We start from the raw sequence: 16,779 nt of genomic DNA, 5'->3' as shown, positions 1-16,779 counted from the left end.
CTTCTGTGACCTTGACCTCGCCAGATTCTACACTGACTTTCCATGAGAAATCTATTACCTTGTCTACGCTGACACTTCCATGTGCCCTGATGTCTGAGCTTCCCACAGCTCATCTCAAAAACATTCCTCGTCCTCGGCTCTGTGCATTCCACCTGGCTCCGGTTCCAGTCCCATACTTCCAGGATTCCAGCTCGTCCTCCAACTCTTAAGCCTGACTCGGGTTGACCTGCAGCTCCCTAATTTCCACCACCACAAGCGGGCCCTGTCTCTGCTCTGCAGGCATCCCCAGCGCAGCACTTTCATTTATTTATTTATTGTAAATAAATCTATTTTCGTTCACAACCGTTTTCTTCTTTGCTCCCAGCATTTGAGTCCATCACCTGTAATGGTTCGGTCATATCCGGACCTCTAACCACAACAACTCAACTCTTTTATTTTGTATTAATTATGTAAGTTTTTAATGTTCATTCACTGTATTAATGTATTTATAAATTATAAATCATTATTGTTATTATGACTTTGAAATGGACCACAATGGAAATAAGCATTTTCACTTTCGTGCGGCATCCATGTATTTTTAATGTATTTATAATTATATCATGTACTTACAGTGAACTTACTAAATAAAATCATGCATAGATGATTTACTGCCCCCTGTTGGAATGGCGTGCGAGTCCAGAATGTAATTATCAACATCCATTGTTCAGTGTTGTTAGCCAATATCCGTAGTTTCTCCAAAAATATTAGCCCCATCAACATTCCATTAAGGCAGCATTCATCCTTGACCCAAAATACATAAGCATATCAAACATCAAATGCCAGCTCTCCCCAGTTTGTCTGTGATCAAAACCACACACAGTCCACCTGGCCATTATTTTATTTATTTATATATTTATATATTTATATACACACACACACACACACACACAAAGTTGTACATCACCTGCAAAGTGGAGCAACTTCAACCAACAGGGTATAGGGTTTTCGTTGTGGGGTGGGACTGATGTCCTTGTATAATTACAACTGTGAAACTTAATTAAAAGAACTTTCACAAAAAGTAAAAACAAGACCTATGTTGAAAAGTCCTGCAGTTTAATCTGTTGCTTGTCCCACTAACCAAAAGTAAAATCTACAGTACTGGTCACAGTCATTTGTTTGCCTGATTTTCATATGCATACAGTGTATGTGGAAAATATTCACAGCGCTGCATTTTTTTTCCATATTGTTTTTGTTACAGCCTTATTCCAAAATGGATGAAATAATTTTTTCCCTTAAAACTCTACACACAATACCCCATAATGACAATGTGAAAAAGTTCTCTTATTTTTGCAAATTTATTAAAAAAAAACAAACTAAGAAATCACATGTACATAAAGGTGTGTTTACACATAATGACAACTCACGAATGCCATGAAGTATACATTCTTGGCCGCTGATCACGAATGTGATGATCTGGGGCAGAGGTGTCAGGTGCCTTCAGGAACTGCTGCAACCTGTTACCACGTTACGATTAATGGCACGTGTTGCTGGAGAATTCATCCATCAGCTGCTGAACAATTCAGATCGCTCCAGTTTGCGCCACAGAAGGACTTTGAGACTGCATGTTCAGTTGGGCTCTGTGCCATGGAGTGGCGCAGAGAGGAGGAGGAGATGGAGAGAACCAGATGTGTAGCTTCACGTGGCTCTCGTCTCACTTGTTTTCCAAAAACATCAGGCACATGCAGCAGCAGGTGGAACACCTGCAGGAGTCCACTGAGGAGCATTGGAACAAGACTTTTAGTTGACTTGGCGTCACTGTCCTCCTTCAGCATACTGCAGCAATGAAACTGAACGTGGTGCAGCAGGATTTAAGTGTGCGCATGTCAGAGAAGAATGCTGTCACGCTCTATTAAAGATCATCACTAATCAAGACAGATCAACATGCTCAGTTGCAACCTTCACAACATGAGGCAAAATGAGGGTTGTGCATGACATTCGTGGAAGATTTTTTGACAGCCAAAAACATGCTCCACGAAAATCACGAATATCCTGCAACAACACGCACTATTAAGAAACCTATTCAGATACGTTAAGAATGTCAGGAATGTGCCATTAATGATGCAAATATGACATTCGTAACGTGTCTTGCCTATGTGTTACTCACCATAAGTATTCATAGCCTTTGCTGTGAAGCTCAAAATTCTGGATAATGTTTCCACTGATCATCCTTGAGAAGTTTCTACTGCTTAACTGGAGTCCACCTGGGGTAAATTCAGGTGATTGGACATGATTTGGAAAGGCACACACCTGTCTACATACAAGGTCCCACAGCTCACAGTGCATGTCAGAGCACAAACCAAGCATGATATCAAAGGAATTGTCTGTAGACCTCTGAAACAGGATTGTCTTGAGGCACAAATCTGGGGAAGGGTACAGAAGCATTTCTACTGCTTTGAAGGTCCCAATGAGCACAGTGGCCTCCATCATCCGTAAATGGAAGAAGATTGGATCCATCAGGACTCTTCCTAGAGCTGGACGCCCGTCTAAACTGAGCGATCAGGGAAGAAGGCCCTTTGTCAGGGAGGTGACCAAGAACCCAATGGTCACTCTGTCAGAGCTCCAGCATTCCTCTGTGCAGACAGGAGAACCTTCCAGAAGGACAACCATCTCTGCAGCGATCCACCAATCAGGCCTGTATGTTAGAGTGGCCAGACGGAAGCCACTCCTTATTAAAAGGCACATGGCAGTCCAGCTGGAGTTTGTGAAAAGGCACCTGAAGGATTCTTAGAACGCACCATTCCACAGAGACAGCTCTTAACTGCAGTGACAAAGGATCTCCTGTTTGCAATGAATTCAGACACCACCACTGTTCTGTCACAGTTGGATATTAGTGCTGTGTTCAATACTGTAGATCATCGTATAATACTTGATAGACTGGAGAATCATTTTGGGATTGCTGAGAATGTTCTTGCGTGGTTGACATCCTAACTAACCAGTCACTCTCACTGTGTCCTGTACAATAACATCACCTCAAACTTATGTGCCATGAAATACAAGGTTCCAAGTTGTCCGTCTTAGGCCCCCTGTATTTCTCCCTTTATATAGTATCCCTTGGGGCATATACTGTGATGTTATGAGATTACTCTTCACTGCTATGCTGGTGATACATGACTATAACTGCTGGTAATCTCATGCACATCAAGACTTAAGAGGATTGCCTTGTTTCTATGAAAAGCTGGATGTTGAGCAATTTCATACTTTTAAATTCAGAGAAGGTTGAAATGATGGCCCTTGGTCCAGCAAGCAAACAATATTAGTTTGACAAGCTAGCACTTAACTTAGATTTGTGCCTCATACATCACACTGAAAATGAGGAACCCTGGGGTCACTTTTGAACCCACATTGTCCTTTGACCTGCACAGAGAAATCAGTAGGACTGCTTTCGTCCACCTTCAAAACATAGCAAAGATTCATCCCATCCTGTCTATGGATGATGCACAGACTGTGATCCATGCATTTGTCTCTTCTAAATTAGATTATTGGAATGTCTCATTCTCTGTTTTTCCACAGTCCAGCATTAGGGGTCTCCAATTGGTTCAAAATTCTGCTTCCAGAGAAAAACCAGTCAGATTCTGTGCAGACATTCAAGTCCAGACTAAAGATGCATCTGTTCTCCCTCTCATATGGCTAGCATACCAGTGTAGAAAGGAACTATGCTTCCTATTGTTTTAATTCATATTATAAGCAACGGAACAGGTCCAGCTTCACTACATCTAAATTCTGGGTAGGACTGGGCAATATGGCTTAAAAATAAAATTTCTGATTTTTTTTTTCCCCCCACACTTTTTAAAGAAAACAATAAGTACAAAGAACAGAGATGACACCAAACAAGTTTTTGCTTTTATTTTTATCAAAAACTTAAAAGTAACCCCTATTTCCCTCCTGGAATTAAAGTGCCAGCTGTTCTTTTGTTTTAAAAAAAAACACTTTGTAGTTTGAAAAGAGACAGACTTGTTAACATTCACAATAAAAGCTGCACCATTTTCAAAAACATTAGAAAGGAATTCTCTCATTACTGAATCTGAAGAAAAATACACAACAGTGACATTTTTGATTATGTCTAGCTTCAAACAATGCCACAACGTACAGGGATACATGGCATGACCATGCATTGCATCTTACGCTTAGCAAAATTCAAAATTTTTATAAAGCTGTTCTCTTTCTAACAGATATAAACTGTACTTTGTATAGAATTAATTTTCAAAAACTAAATAAAGAGTTTCCTCTGGGAGGCAAAACTTTTGTCTTGAATAAAATACTTCTGTAAACAAAAATGTAGCATAGCACATTGTATGCAAATAAATAAAAGCAATCAGAGATTTCTGACATCCACCAATCCGCATCACCTCTAAAATTCAGTGGAGTCTTCCATGCCTACACAGCTAACCAGAGTAGCTCCGTTCTCTCACCTGCAAAACCGCCTCAACATGCTTGTGCTCCGGATCATAAACAAACTGCAACACATGTCCATTTTCCCACCGCATCGACACTTTTTCTTTACATTTTCACTTTTTTTGGATGTAATTTGCCCAAAACCCCATTGAAAATGCTGTGGTTTTTACCCCGGAAGTAGAGACATATACGTCATATAATATATACATCATATAATATACATCATATTTTACCACTTTAGTGCCCACCCTCAAACGAGACTGTGCTGCCCTATTGGGGCCAAAAATATTCAATGGGAGACTGGCCTATTTTGCACCGGAGTAAAAGTCCCGCTTTTTTTCCACTTTCTGTGGATCACACTTTCTAAAAACACAGTATTTCCCTAGGAGTGACTTTTAATTCCAAACATAAGAAAGATGGACAGATAAATGTACAATGAAGAACATAATGGATACAATATGACCTCTAAATAGATCCTTGTCATTTGATTGGTGCATTCTGTCACGTGACTTCATTATTTGTCCCACTGCAGGGGTGACATCATTAGTGTGCATGTTTAATACTATCTGTACATTTTTCTCCCATCCTTTTCTCATTATTGCATGGCTTCATTAGTTCCTTATAACAATGCTTCCATGATAGAAGGAAGCTACATTTAGAAGGCACAGTGTTATCTTTAACCCCTTAAGCCCATTTCACCAAAATCACATACCCACACATTCTGATTTGTTTATCAGCTTGTACAAGGTCAAAAATGCAAACGTTTGGATCAGCTAAAAGAAAGGTCCTAGGGGAAGTTGTGGATGCAAAAAAAATAAAAAAAATTGAAAGTAAATAATACTTGGTAGAAGTAAATTAGTTTTTTTTCCCCCCAAAAATGAATTCCGATTTATTTGCTTGGCGTCTCAGCTGTGGTTAGTTGATATGTGATTGAAGTGGATACGTTTGTAGAGGAGACGTCGCTTGACATTTTGATGTATAATAAGTGTATGTTGGTGTCAGCATTAGTTAGTTATGAGTGTTAAAATGTTCCAAAACAGGGCAAGTCCCCAAATTTGGGGACTCTAGGGTTTGAGAGGTTAATGGCCGTTGAACCCCTGCCAAGTGAAGAATTCAAGTTTTGTCACAATTTTTCACTGAATTGGAATTTTTCACTGAAGGCAGATGTGCATTTACACACACACACCACTGAGCTCCTCAGCAGCACTTGCTGAAGTGACCGGTGTGTCGGCCGCGCTGTCTGCTGGCTGAAGTAACCTGCTGGGTCCCGCTACGCTCATATTCTCATTTCTCCTGTGTGAAGAAACGCCTCTCTAATTTTAAGTAAAATATCAATAAATTAAATAAACTGATGTGGATCCATTTAGTTGTCATATAAAACAAATGATGAATGTTTTCCATTCATGCAATGGAAATATTTTCATTCATTATTCCTTTCAACTTGGCTGACACCTCCTTAAATGATATGTTCCATTTTTCAACTCATGCAAATGTTATTACCATAGCAGCCCTAAACATTCATTATCAGCTTGTGATGTCAACATACAGACATTTATATTGGGAAACACGACAATAAAAACATGAGTCCATTTGATTTATTTTAATCAGCTCTTTAATGTTGGATTTTTGTACATTGATTTGCTTTTTAAGCCCTACATAAATAGTTATTATTATTATTAATAAAGGACAGCATGGCAGCCAAGTGGTTAGTGCACTTATGTCCAAAGTACTAAGTTCCCAGTTTAAGGCCATCTGTGACCTTTTCGGCATAAAACTTGCCAAATCAACATGCAGATCCATATCAGATCTGATGTGGCATCACCAGAGCTCTCAAGTTGAGATACGCTCCAGGAGGTATTTTCCCTCAAATCCTGACTTGGTGGTCATAGTGGTGAAATGCGGGAGAATATCATGCCTTAGTATACACTAGTAGAGTTCTACCTTAGAATTGGAATGCATTATAGAAGACATACCTGACTGATTTTTCATGCATCAACATGAGACCATAACATGTTGAATCTCACACCAAATGCATGAGATTTGGCAGGTCTGCATCACACAGTGAAAAAGGGAGAACTTCAGGTTTCCCCACCTTTGTAACTTTGGAGCCACAGCATTGTGCTGCATCTGTGCATGCAAGCATCCATTCATTTCTGGATTATGAGTTATACATTGTTGACATTGCATTTTGTTGGATCAATTAAAAAAAAAAAAGATATATATTTAAAATGGTACACAGCCCGCAGTTGACTTCATGTAAAATATTGAGGTCTTTAGGTTTCATGTATTACTGTGGCACCCCTAGTACAGTGGCACCAGATAGTTTGAAGCTGTCTTTACAGAAACTGCCATCCACTTCTCTCATTTGCTTTCTGTGCATAATAACACAAAAGAGACAGTTTTTCAAATAAAACTAAAATTTTCCATGTGCCTTCACATGGTACTTCAGTACTGCACTGCAACACGTGAATATGAGCTTGCTGAACCAGTCTGCATTGTTGCCCAAAGCTAAATACATCACCTGCTGATTCTCCAGTTTAAACAGTGCAGCAGTGTCAGTAATTCTGTCATCATTACTCTTACTAGGCTTTAATTCTTGAGCTACATTTAGCATTTTGTTTCAGTTGTTGGAGTCACAATAAGTCATACACTCCTACACCTGGAAGCAAAAGATACATTAGAAGAACAGGGTTTTTCCTGGCTCAAAAGGAGGCTCACCATCAGACCCAGGGGGACGACAACACATGAACAAGAAAAAGAAGACATTAATATGACAAAAATGAAAGCATTTACAGAATGACTTTGCTTTGACACTTAAATGAAACCCAGTTTAATGTGACACCTCTCTGTGGCATTTTCTTTGACCAACTTTGATTACCTGAGGCCATCAAATATGGCCATCAGGTATTGTGGACTTTTAGTCTGTCCGTCCGTTTGTCTGTGCTCAGTCTTCAAACTGAGAAACTGAAAACTTCGAACTGATTTGCAGGACAATTCGTGGATGTTAGTGTGTATGCTAACTCAAAGCTAACTTTAACTGGAGTTAAATATGTCTCATTAATAGGAGACCGCAATGTGGTTTGGGGGCGAGCGCTAAAGGGGTAAAATATGACACATATGATGTCATTTCTCTACTTCCGGGGGACCAGCATTTTCAATGGGTTTTTGGGCAAATTACACGCAAACAAAGTGAAAATACAAAGAAAAAGTGACAATGCAGTGGGAAAGTGGACGTGTTGTGGTTTGTTTGTGATCCGGAGCTAAAACGTGTCAAGGCGGTTTTGCAGGCGAAAGAACGGAGCAGCTCTGGTTAGCTGTGTAGGCACTTACGGAGACAACATCTCCCACTCACTCCGTCTTTTCTTCTCCACTGGGAACTGAAAAAAATATATATTTTTCGCGATTGCTTCGGTGATTGCAGTGGAAAACAAAACATTACACTATTTATCCGCGTGAAGTTATGCTGTGTAGATATTAAATGGAGGTCTCCGTAAGTGGTCAAATCCCACGATATCACAGAGGGTTCAAACGAGACCGCGGTCTCCTATACCTGTAAATCAAATCAATTTTATTTATATAGCACCAAATCACAACAAACAGTTGCCCCAAGGCGCTTTATATTGTAAGGCAAAGCCAAACAATAATTACGGAAAAACCGTAAATGCATAGAGGGTGATCTACAAATATTCCTTGAGTTGCACAACTTCCATTTCTTCTCAAAGACTCATATATGCACACACGCAAAGCCTCCTGGCAGATGCTATTAAAACATAAATATTGTTTTTGATTGATTGAATGATTGATAGAGGGGCTTTACTGAACATGTACAAAATGTACGTAAGACCATAGGATCTTAATAATTAACTAAACAACTGCAAATTATAAAGAACACAATGCTTATATGGCCGAGGGTATTTTAGCATTGTGTTATATTTAAAAAAAAAAATTAATATTACAGATGAAAACACAACATCATGGTTACCCATCCCTTTGACTGCACTATGTGTACTAGCAAGGTCATACGAAACGCTACTTCATGAAACACTGCTTCATGACACAGTTGGGGTGCATGTCTTAAACACTGTTTGAAGAAGGTAAGTCGGAATTTGTACTAGCAAGGTCATACGAACCGCTTCTTCATGAAACATTGCTTCATGACACAGTTGGGGTGCATGTCTTAAACACTGTTTGAAGAAGGTAAGTCGGAATTTGTTTCAGGAGATGTGCATCAACTTTGCCTACACAAATGTCTGGAGAGTTGATGCATCCTAGGATGCTACGGGTATGTAAAATCCATGAACCGTGTGACACTTGCCAGATGCACAAGAACATGTACTATTTGAACCAGAAAAAAACTTACTGTTTGAACTGACAAATTTATATTTTGCTCCCAGTGTTTTGACGTTTTGTGCTGCACTAATAAATTCAGCTACCTGCATCAGCTGGCAGCAGAATCTCAGAGAAATTCTGCAGATATGTATGCTGATCAAATAAATGCGTATGTGTGTACAACAATGTCAAAGCCACGAAACAACAAAAATACCATTGAACAATAAGAAAGACTAAATTATTTGTACCCGATGTGGAAAATGTCAGCAATATTTGCCTGAACCTTTACTTCGGGCAAAGCCCACTGTCGATGCCAGCCTGAGACTGAGGCAGCACAAAATTTTAATAGAGGCGGGCACCCCACATTTTCCTATGCATGAAAAACCCTCATGAACAAACAAGTTAAAACACATTAAAAATGCACCTAACGACTTTAAGTGAAGATAAGGATGACATTGTCCAGGTTGTCCATGACTTCCTGGACTCAGCCAGCAAAAAGACAAAAAGCAGAATAGACCAAGAATGGCTGTGGTAAATGCTGGTGTGAATAAATGGACTGTTGTGACATTAATAAAATAATTGCAGAAATGACTTTCAGCTTTTACATTTTTTTTCCTTCTTGTTGGTAGAGGGACAAGCAGCTGATACTTCTGGCTCATGCTGAGAAATACACCTGGAGCAGACAAACACTGAGGTACTTCTTTCAAAACACCTCCACTCTGTGCTTATTCACAAGCAATTTCCACAATAAGTAATTAAAGCATTTCCACACATCGTCTTCTACAACAAGGGTGTCTTATGTGGATACGTTTTCAGCAGGCTGTGATGATGAATCTGACTGAAAGGACAGAACAGGTCAGATTAAAAGACTTTATATTTAATCATTGTACTGCTTTGTAAAGTTCTCACTTCTGCTGCTACATTGATGAGTTCCTTACACCGGTAATGCATATGTTTCATATTTTTTCTTAATTTTTTGTGAAAGTGTTGCAGCGCCACATACAGGCCTGGCATATATACTACACCATTTTTAGTGGATGCAGATAATTCTTGAAACAGTGCCATTTTTACGGAACATTTTTAGAAAACAATAAAGATCGTATCCGTTTCCGTGCAGACAGGTCCTTACTTTATCATTTTAGGTAAGATGTAAAGCTGAAGTTGCAGGAAATGGTGTCCACTGGTATTAAAACGGCAAAATGCTAGATTATATTCCTGACAATGGGGGGGGCTACTCCCTACAGACCACCCCTGGTGCCTGACCTCTAGCGTCATCATGCTCTAAATTTCTGGAGAGAGCCCTGACTAAACGTACATGTGCAAGGTGAAAAGCCTCACTCACACAGAAGGCAGATGCATGGCCTGTTAATGGCATCCACTGGCGTGCTACACCCACTGGTATTCACCACCAGTACCACCAACTGCCGGCACGTGATCGCTGCCTGTGCCCACAGTTCAGAGGTGTGTAATGCAGCATGTAAACCCTGTGCATTGCCTGTTGCTTCATGGGCAGTGTCTTATCAACCTTGTCCCCGCCCCCCATTTTAACACAGATTTGGAGTTTCTGAACAACCTGGTGCTTTCCTGCCTCTCACATTTATGGCATGTACATTCCAGGTGCATATCCAGCCAGTTGGTGGTGTCTTAAGGGATGACTTCATGATGAGTGAATATGACCAAAACACTCATCACACCCTGGTAAGTGTTGGCAACTGTGTGGCATTGTGTGACATGTTTATGGTGGGAAGTGGTGTGTTTGTGGCGAATACTGACCAATCGGGTGGGGTGTGCTACACACACCTCAAAATGCCACAAGCACAGTTTGTGTAAGAGTGGCTAAAATGTCAAACCTGTCTGGCCAGTGACATTCAAATTTATGGGTCCTTAGTCTTTAAGCTCCAAAAATACTTGGAAAGAGCTTACAGACTCATGAAGTCCTTTGACCGAGATAGGTCAGGTACAAGTCTTCAAAGTCCTGGTGCTTTCTGTCTTGCTGTATGGTTACAAGACTTGGACACAAACTAGTGACCTAAAGTGAAGGCTGCAAGCCTTTAGTACAAGGTCTCCTTGAAGAATCCTTGGGAAATTATTTTATATATAAATAGCTGGAATAACTTTCTATCAAACAAACAGTTACTTAGGGGGACTCAGATTCAGAATATTATTTGCATCATGAGGGTACGTCAGTGACAACATTTTGGCCATGTGGCGAAATTCTCTGGGCATTACGCCTGTGTCTGTGTTGAGAGCTGCAGTAACTTGAAAAAGCCAAGAGCATGCCATGTCATGTTCACCTGGTTTGAGAGTGTTGAGCTTTATCTTATTTAAGGGGCTCCTTCACACACAGTACAAATAAGTACAAATCAGAGGGAATCGTGGCAGAACAGCTTGTATGAGTGAACCATGAAAACATCGAGCCAACTTTCATCTCATGAAATATTTGTATCATTGAACTCATAAACATTTAGATAGATAGAAAGATAGATAGACAGGACAGACAGACATACATACACAGTCTACAGGAATACCCAGATGTTTACAATTACCTCATCAAGTCTCCACGTAAGTATATTATACATTTTCATCAATAGTACTTTATTTCACCCTTTCAGCTAGTCAAATATGACTGTTGTTATGCAGGTCACATGATCACTGTCCAATTTCAAGAATGCTGCAGTACAGGAACAAAAACCTGAAAAAGGTAATTATGCATTTAAAGGTAAACACTCCTTTTGCTTATTCTAATTTATCGTCACTCACTCATCTACAACCGCTTAGTCTAATTAAGGGTTGCAGGGGGCTGGAGCCTATCCTAGCAGCCACAAAGCGTGAGGCAGGGTACACCCTAGTCAGGACGCCAGTCTGTCGCAGGGCCACATATAGACAAACAAACACATTCATATCCACACGCACATGTTCGGACAATTTTAAAGTTTCCAATCCACCTAATCTGCATGTTTTTGGATGTGGGAGGAAGCCGGAGCACCTGGAGAGAACCCGCACAAACTCCACACAGAAAGGTCACAGGTGGGAAACGAAACCCTGACCTTCTTGCTGTGAGTCAGTGCTAACCACTAAGCCACCGTGCTGCCCCTAATTTATCATGAAAAATGCAATAATAATAATAATAATAGCATCCGACTGTTCCCATTTTTTGTTTGGGGTCACCGCAGCGGATACAGACAGATCTGCATTGGTATTTGGTAGAAGTTTTATGCCAGATGCCCTTCCTGACGCAACTCCAGTGCAACCTGGAGAAACACACAGCCACTGGTGTCCCAAAGAGGTCTCCCATCCAAGTACTAACCAGGTCCCCCACTACTTAGCTTCTGAGACCTGACGGGATCAGGCTGACACAGAGCAGAACGGCTTCCAACTCACATTTACATGTTAATGGTACGAAATTAGTACTCAGGTCCCGGTTATTCAAAAAAAAAAAAAAAAAAAAAAAAAACTTCTAAAAAGATAGAAATAAAATAAAAGCTCAAATTAACTATGTTTAATACCAAATATATCACACAGAGGCCAATAATACCATAAGAAGAAGCATGTTTCCTGAGTGGTAGGGCTGCAACAACGAATTGATAAAATCGATAAAATTCGATGACAACAGGTGTTGGCAACACACTGCGTTGCGTCATTGATGCGTTGTGTCGAGCGATTATGGCGCTAGTAGCTGCTGGCCGCTTCTGACGCCAGTAGCGACCAGTGCACAGAGCAGATCAGACGCTGTTTCGTAGAACTACACAGTTAGAATATGGCAGATGCAAGTAGACAAAAGAAAGTTAAGACTTCAAAAGTGTGGGAGCATTTTACATTAAACAACGCAAAGACGCTTGTTAACTGCAACATTTGCAAGTCGGACCTCGCATGGCATGGGAGTACGATGGTAATGATGCAGCATCTCAAATGAAATCATATCGGAGTCATCAACGAGGAAGGGGAGAGCTCAGTGTCTGGGCAAGTTAACAAATGTTTGTTTATTTTTGTGTAAGCAGTCGTAACGTCTCAGTATGACAAGTCAGGCAGTGATATGAAGCCTGACGGTTGGATCTAGTCAGGACCAGGCTGTCTGCACGTCTCCCAGAGCAGTGAGGTGAGGGGCAGAGAGTGAGAGAAAAAGAAAAAGAATAGTAACAACACCGACAGTTTTTTTTTTTATTAATGTTGTCAAAGTCCTACCAACGACATTAACGCTTGTCCGATTGTCCGGGACAAGTGTAAAATGTGATCGGACAAGTAATAGCTCTAAATCGTTGTCCGACCGGACAAGTGGCATTTTTTATTTATTTATTTATTTTTCTAAAATCCAGCCAGGCTGTGCAGAACTGGCCGCTCCCCCTCCCCCACAGACACAGAGCCGAGCAGTGCTGCAGCGGAAAAAACTGTCAAAGTCTTCACATAAAACGAGCTGCTTCTGCTTGTATAGCTCCAGAAATTAATTTATAGGCTTTATTTTACTGTTGAAAGCCTTCATGTTTCCAAAGTTTGCTCAAATACGGTATGAGAGTGGAGTCTCTCGTTCCCTCACACACAGACAGACAGACAGAGATGTGGGATGAGTCACGTGTGTCATTGTGAAATGACCACCTAGTTTACAAGTTATACAGAGAATGTTGCACATATAATGAGTCAGGCTACAGTTTTTGATTTAGGTTTTATGGTTAACTGGTTATGCTAATTGCTCATTTGCAGCAATAAAAATACCTTTTTTTTCACCATATATTTTATAACATTTATATGTTTCAATGTTGTTTTATGGCAACTCAGCACTTTGATAAAGCAATGCCATTTTAAATAATTATTTTTGTTCTTTATTATAAACTGTTTCTTTATTATTTTATATTTCAACAGCCAAGGGACATTTGACAATTTGTTGATTTTCAAGTATTTTAAGTTTTCAAATAATGTTCTGTTGTTAAAGTGATGGAAGGAGAGAAAAATTGTTTCCCTGGCACATTTTTAAAAAATTCCCCGCTAATCCCATTAATCGTGTCGAAACCCCATCAGATTAATCGATTACCCAAATAATCCTTTGTTGCAGTCCTACTGAGTGGTATGATAGTTCATACATTTATTTCACAAGGAACAAATGCACAGGCCTAACTGTTCTCTGTGTGTATTGTCCACAACAAAAGCAACATACTTCCAACTCACAAAAGTGTGTCTTAACCAGATAGTGCTGAACTACAAAAGCTCTATGTGGAACCAAGAGCAATAAAAGCAGACAATCCATACAACACAAGACAAGAAGAACATTCACCCTCCCGATGTATCCAGAGATTATAAAACTCAATCACAAATACTGTACTATTGACAGCTACTTACTCACTGCTTAGGACTACACAACAGTTTGGTATCTGGCAGATTTAGGAGCCAATGTGTGGATTATTTAAAACATAAATACAGTATAAACACTGCTGAAAAAAGCCCGTAAACAGGACCTGACAGTCATGTTTCCACAAAGAAATTTGAAAATGTGCGTTTCTAATTTCAAGTTATTTGTGGTAAGGTCAAGAAGCATGAAGTCAAAAAAAAAAAAAAAAAAAAAAAAAGTGACAGTCGTGACTCGGTACAGACTGACAACTGAACAAACAACAGATAAACAGTAACGCGGACAGAAAAGTGAACTTATTTAACCATAACCCATTTAAACCAAACACTGCAACCCCAAAACATCACCACTTTAAGATGGTTTAAATCAAAGCGGCTTTAATTTAGGCTTCAATTTTTTTTTAATGCGTTTGATTCGACGTAACCGCTTCAATCTCACAAGCGCACAGACACACAAATCGCATTTCTTACTGTAGTGGAGTCTGTGAGACGAACACAGTCTGCTCCTTCTGGTCAGCTTCGTTTCAAGCAAGAAAATAAATAAATACAGACACATATACGAGGTCTATTAGAAAAGTATCCGACCTTATTTTTTTCAAAATCCATATGGATTTGAATCACGTGTGATTACATCAGACATACTTGAACCCTCGTGGGCATGCAAGAGTTTTTTCACGCCTGTCGGTTACGTCATTCGCCTGTGGGCAGTCTTTGAGTGAGGAGTCACCCACCCTCTCGTCGATTTTTTTCATTGTTTAGGAATGGCTCAGAGACTGCTGCTTTGTTTGATCAAAATTTTTTCAAAACTGTAAGGCACAACTGAGTGGACACCATTCGATAAATTCAGCTGGTTTTCAGTAAAAATTTTAACGGCTGATGAGAGATTTTTGTCTAACTGTCGCTTTAAGGACGGCCCACGGCGCCTGACGGCGATCTGCGCTTCGAGGCGGCAGTGTCTCACCGTTTCAAGTTGAAAACTTCCACATTTCAGGCTCTGTTAACCCATTAAGTCGTCAGAGAACAGAGAACTTTCAGAAGAACTCGGCATGAGGTGTTTATTCGAACATTCCATTGTTAACGGACATTTTGTAATGAAAGAACGTGCGGGCAGAGTCGCATGTCGGGCCGGACCCGACCGCGGGGGGTCGCGACAGGAAAAACACCTCCGTTGGAAACCTTAAAGGGCAAGTTGGAACATGCCCAAGCTGTTAAACAATTTCTCAGTTACTCACTTGTTGAAAGCCATCAAAAGCCACCTGAATTTTACAAATGGTTTTCAACACGGAGCTGTTTTTCCTGTCGCGGCGCACACAGATTCACGGAGTCATCACGGAAACGACTCGGCGAATTTGCGCGCACGTCTTTCATTAAAAAATGTCCTTAAACAGTGGAATGTCCACATAAAGTCCTCATGCCGGTCTCTCCTGAATCTTCTCTGTTCTCTCACGACGTCCTGGGTGAATTAAGCCTTAAATTAGGATGTTTTCAGGTCGAAACAGGCCGACAACGGCGCCTGGAAGCGCTGCAGGACGTCCCGGTCCGTGGGAAGTCCTTACACCGACAGAAACACCCCATAATCTCTCATCAGCCGTTAAACTTTTCACCGAAAACCAGCTTAATTTCTCGAATAGTATCCACTCGGATATTCCTCACAGATCCAGAAAAAATTTTGATAAAGCAACGCGCGCCATCTGGAGCAGCGTGTGAAACAAAGGAATTCAGCCAAGAGGGCGGGACCACATCTCACTCAAGGCCTGCCCACAGGGAAATGACGTCACCGACACGCGTGAAAAAACTCACGCATGCGCACGAGGGTTCAAGCATGATTGGTGTAATTGCATGTCAATGAAATCCATATAGTTTTTTTTTTTTATAAAACTGCTGGTTAGTTTTATAAGATACCTCGTACATATACTGTAACGGTAAAATATATACTGAGACGCCGCACAGCCGAGTTTTGACAGAGTCGGATTTGTCGCGAGCTGTCTGGAGCCACACCTCCTCATTGACGCCTCCTCAGGTCGGCGCAGAACACAGAAGTCAAACCGATTTCTAAGATCATCTAAACACGTCTGCACTGACAGAATATTCATAAACTATTCTGCTGAAAAAGTTGAAACTGCGGAATTATACCTTCTTTCTTTTTCTTTTCTTTTTTTGCGCAATCCTAAAGGGCCACCGCAGCTCCAGAGGAACATGAAACGGTTATATAAAGAAAAAAAAAAAAAGTCGAAAAATATTTCAGGTCCAACGTCACCTTGTGGTTCATGCCATAGGCGTAGCTACGGCAGTGGGTTTGGGGGCTTAAACTCACCCCGAAATATTCAACATACAGTGAGCTCGTCTTAATAATTAAATATAAATATTTGGGTGTACAGTGGGCAACGAGAACACATTCAATATTTAAACTTCACAAAATGTACTATTTTTCAGTTAATCCTATGACAGACAGACAAATAGATAGATGAGCCCATCCACTCCAGTTATTAACACAATAGCTCAAAAACAACAAATAAAATCATGTCAAATTAAAATGTAATGAACAGATCATTTACACACGTGGACAAAATTGTTGGCACCCCTATATTTTAGGTACACATTTTAATATATGATTGGAAATAATAAACAAAGCAATTTTGTTTAATTATTTTTTTTTAAATATCCAACGTTATTTGGCAACAAGAA

General features: G+C 40.2%; 1 protein-coding gene across 1 annotated transcript in view; it reads right to left on the bottom strand.

The window, feature by feature from the left end:
- The window catches only part of b4galnt1a (beta-1,4-N-acetyl-galactosaminyl transferase 1a), a 130,316-nt gene extending 114,251 nt beyond the window's left edge, over positions 1–16,065 (bottom strand). The window contains exons 1-2 of the mRNA XM_034171488.1: positions 16,004–16,065; positions 14,566–14,648 (exon numbers count right to left, since the gene is read on the bottom strand). The gene's annotated coding sequence lies outside the window, so the exon portion shown is untranslated. The remainder of the gene's footprint in view (positions 1–14,565; positions 14,649–16,003) is intronic.
- Positions 16,066–16,779: the final 714 nt, after the last annotated feature.

The sequence above is a fragment of the Thalassophryne amazonica genome, chromosome 6 (genome assembly GCF_902500255.1).
Source record: "Thalassophryne amazonica chromosome 6, fThaAma1.1, whole genome shotgun sequence".
Lineage (NCBI taxonomy): Eukaryota > Metazoa > Chordata > Actinopteri > Batrachoidiformes > Batrachoididae > Thalassophryne > Thalassophryne amazonica.
Note: the sequence above shows the minus strand (reverse complement) of the source record. Positions and strands in the feature narration are given on the sequence as shown.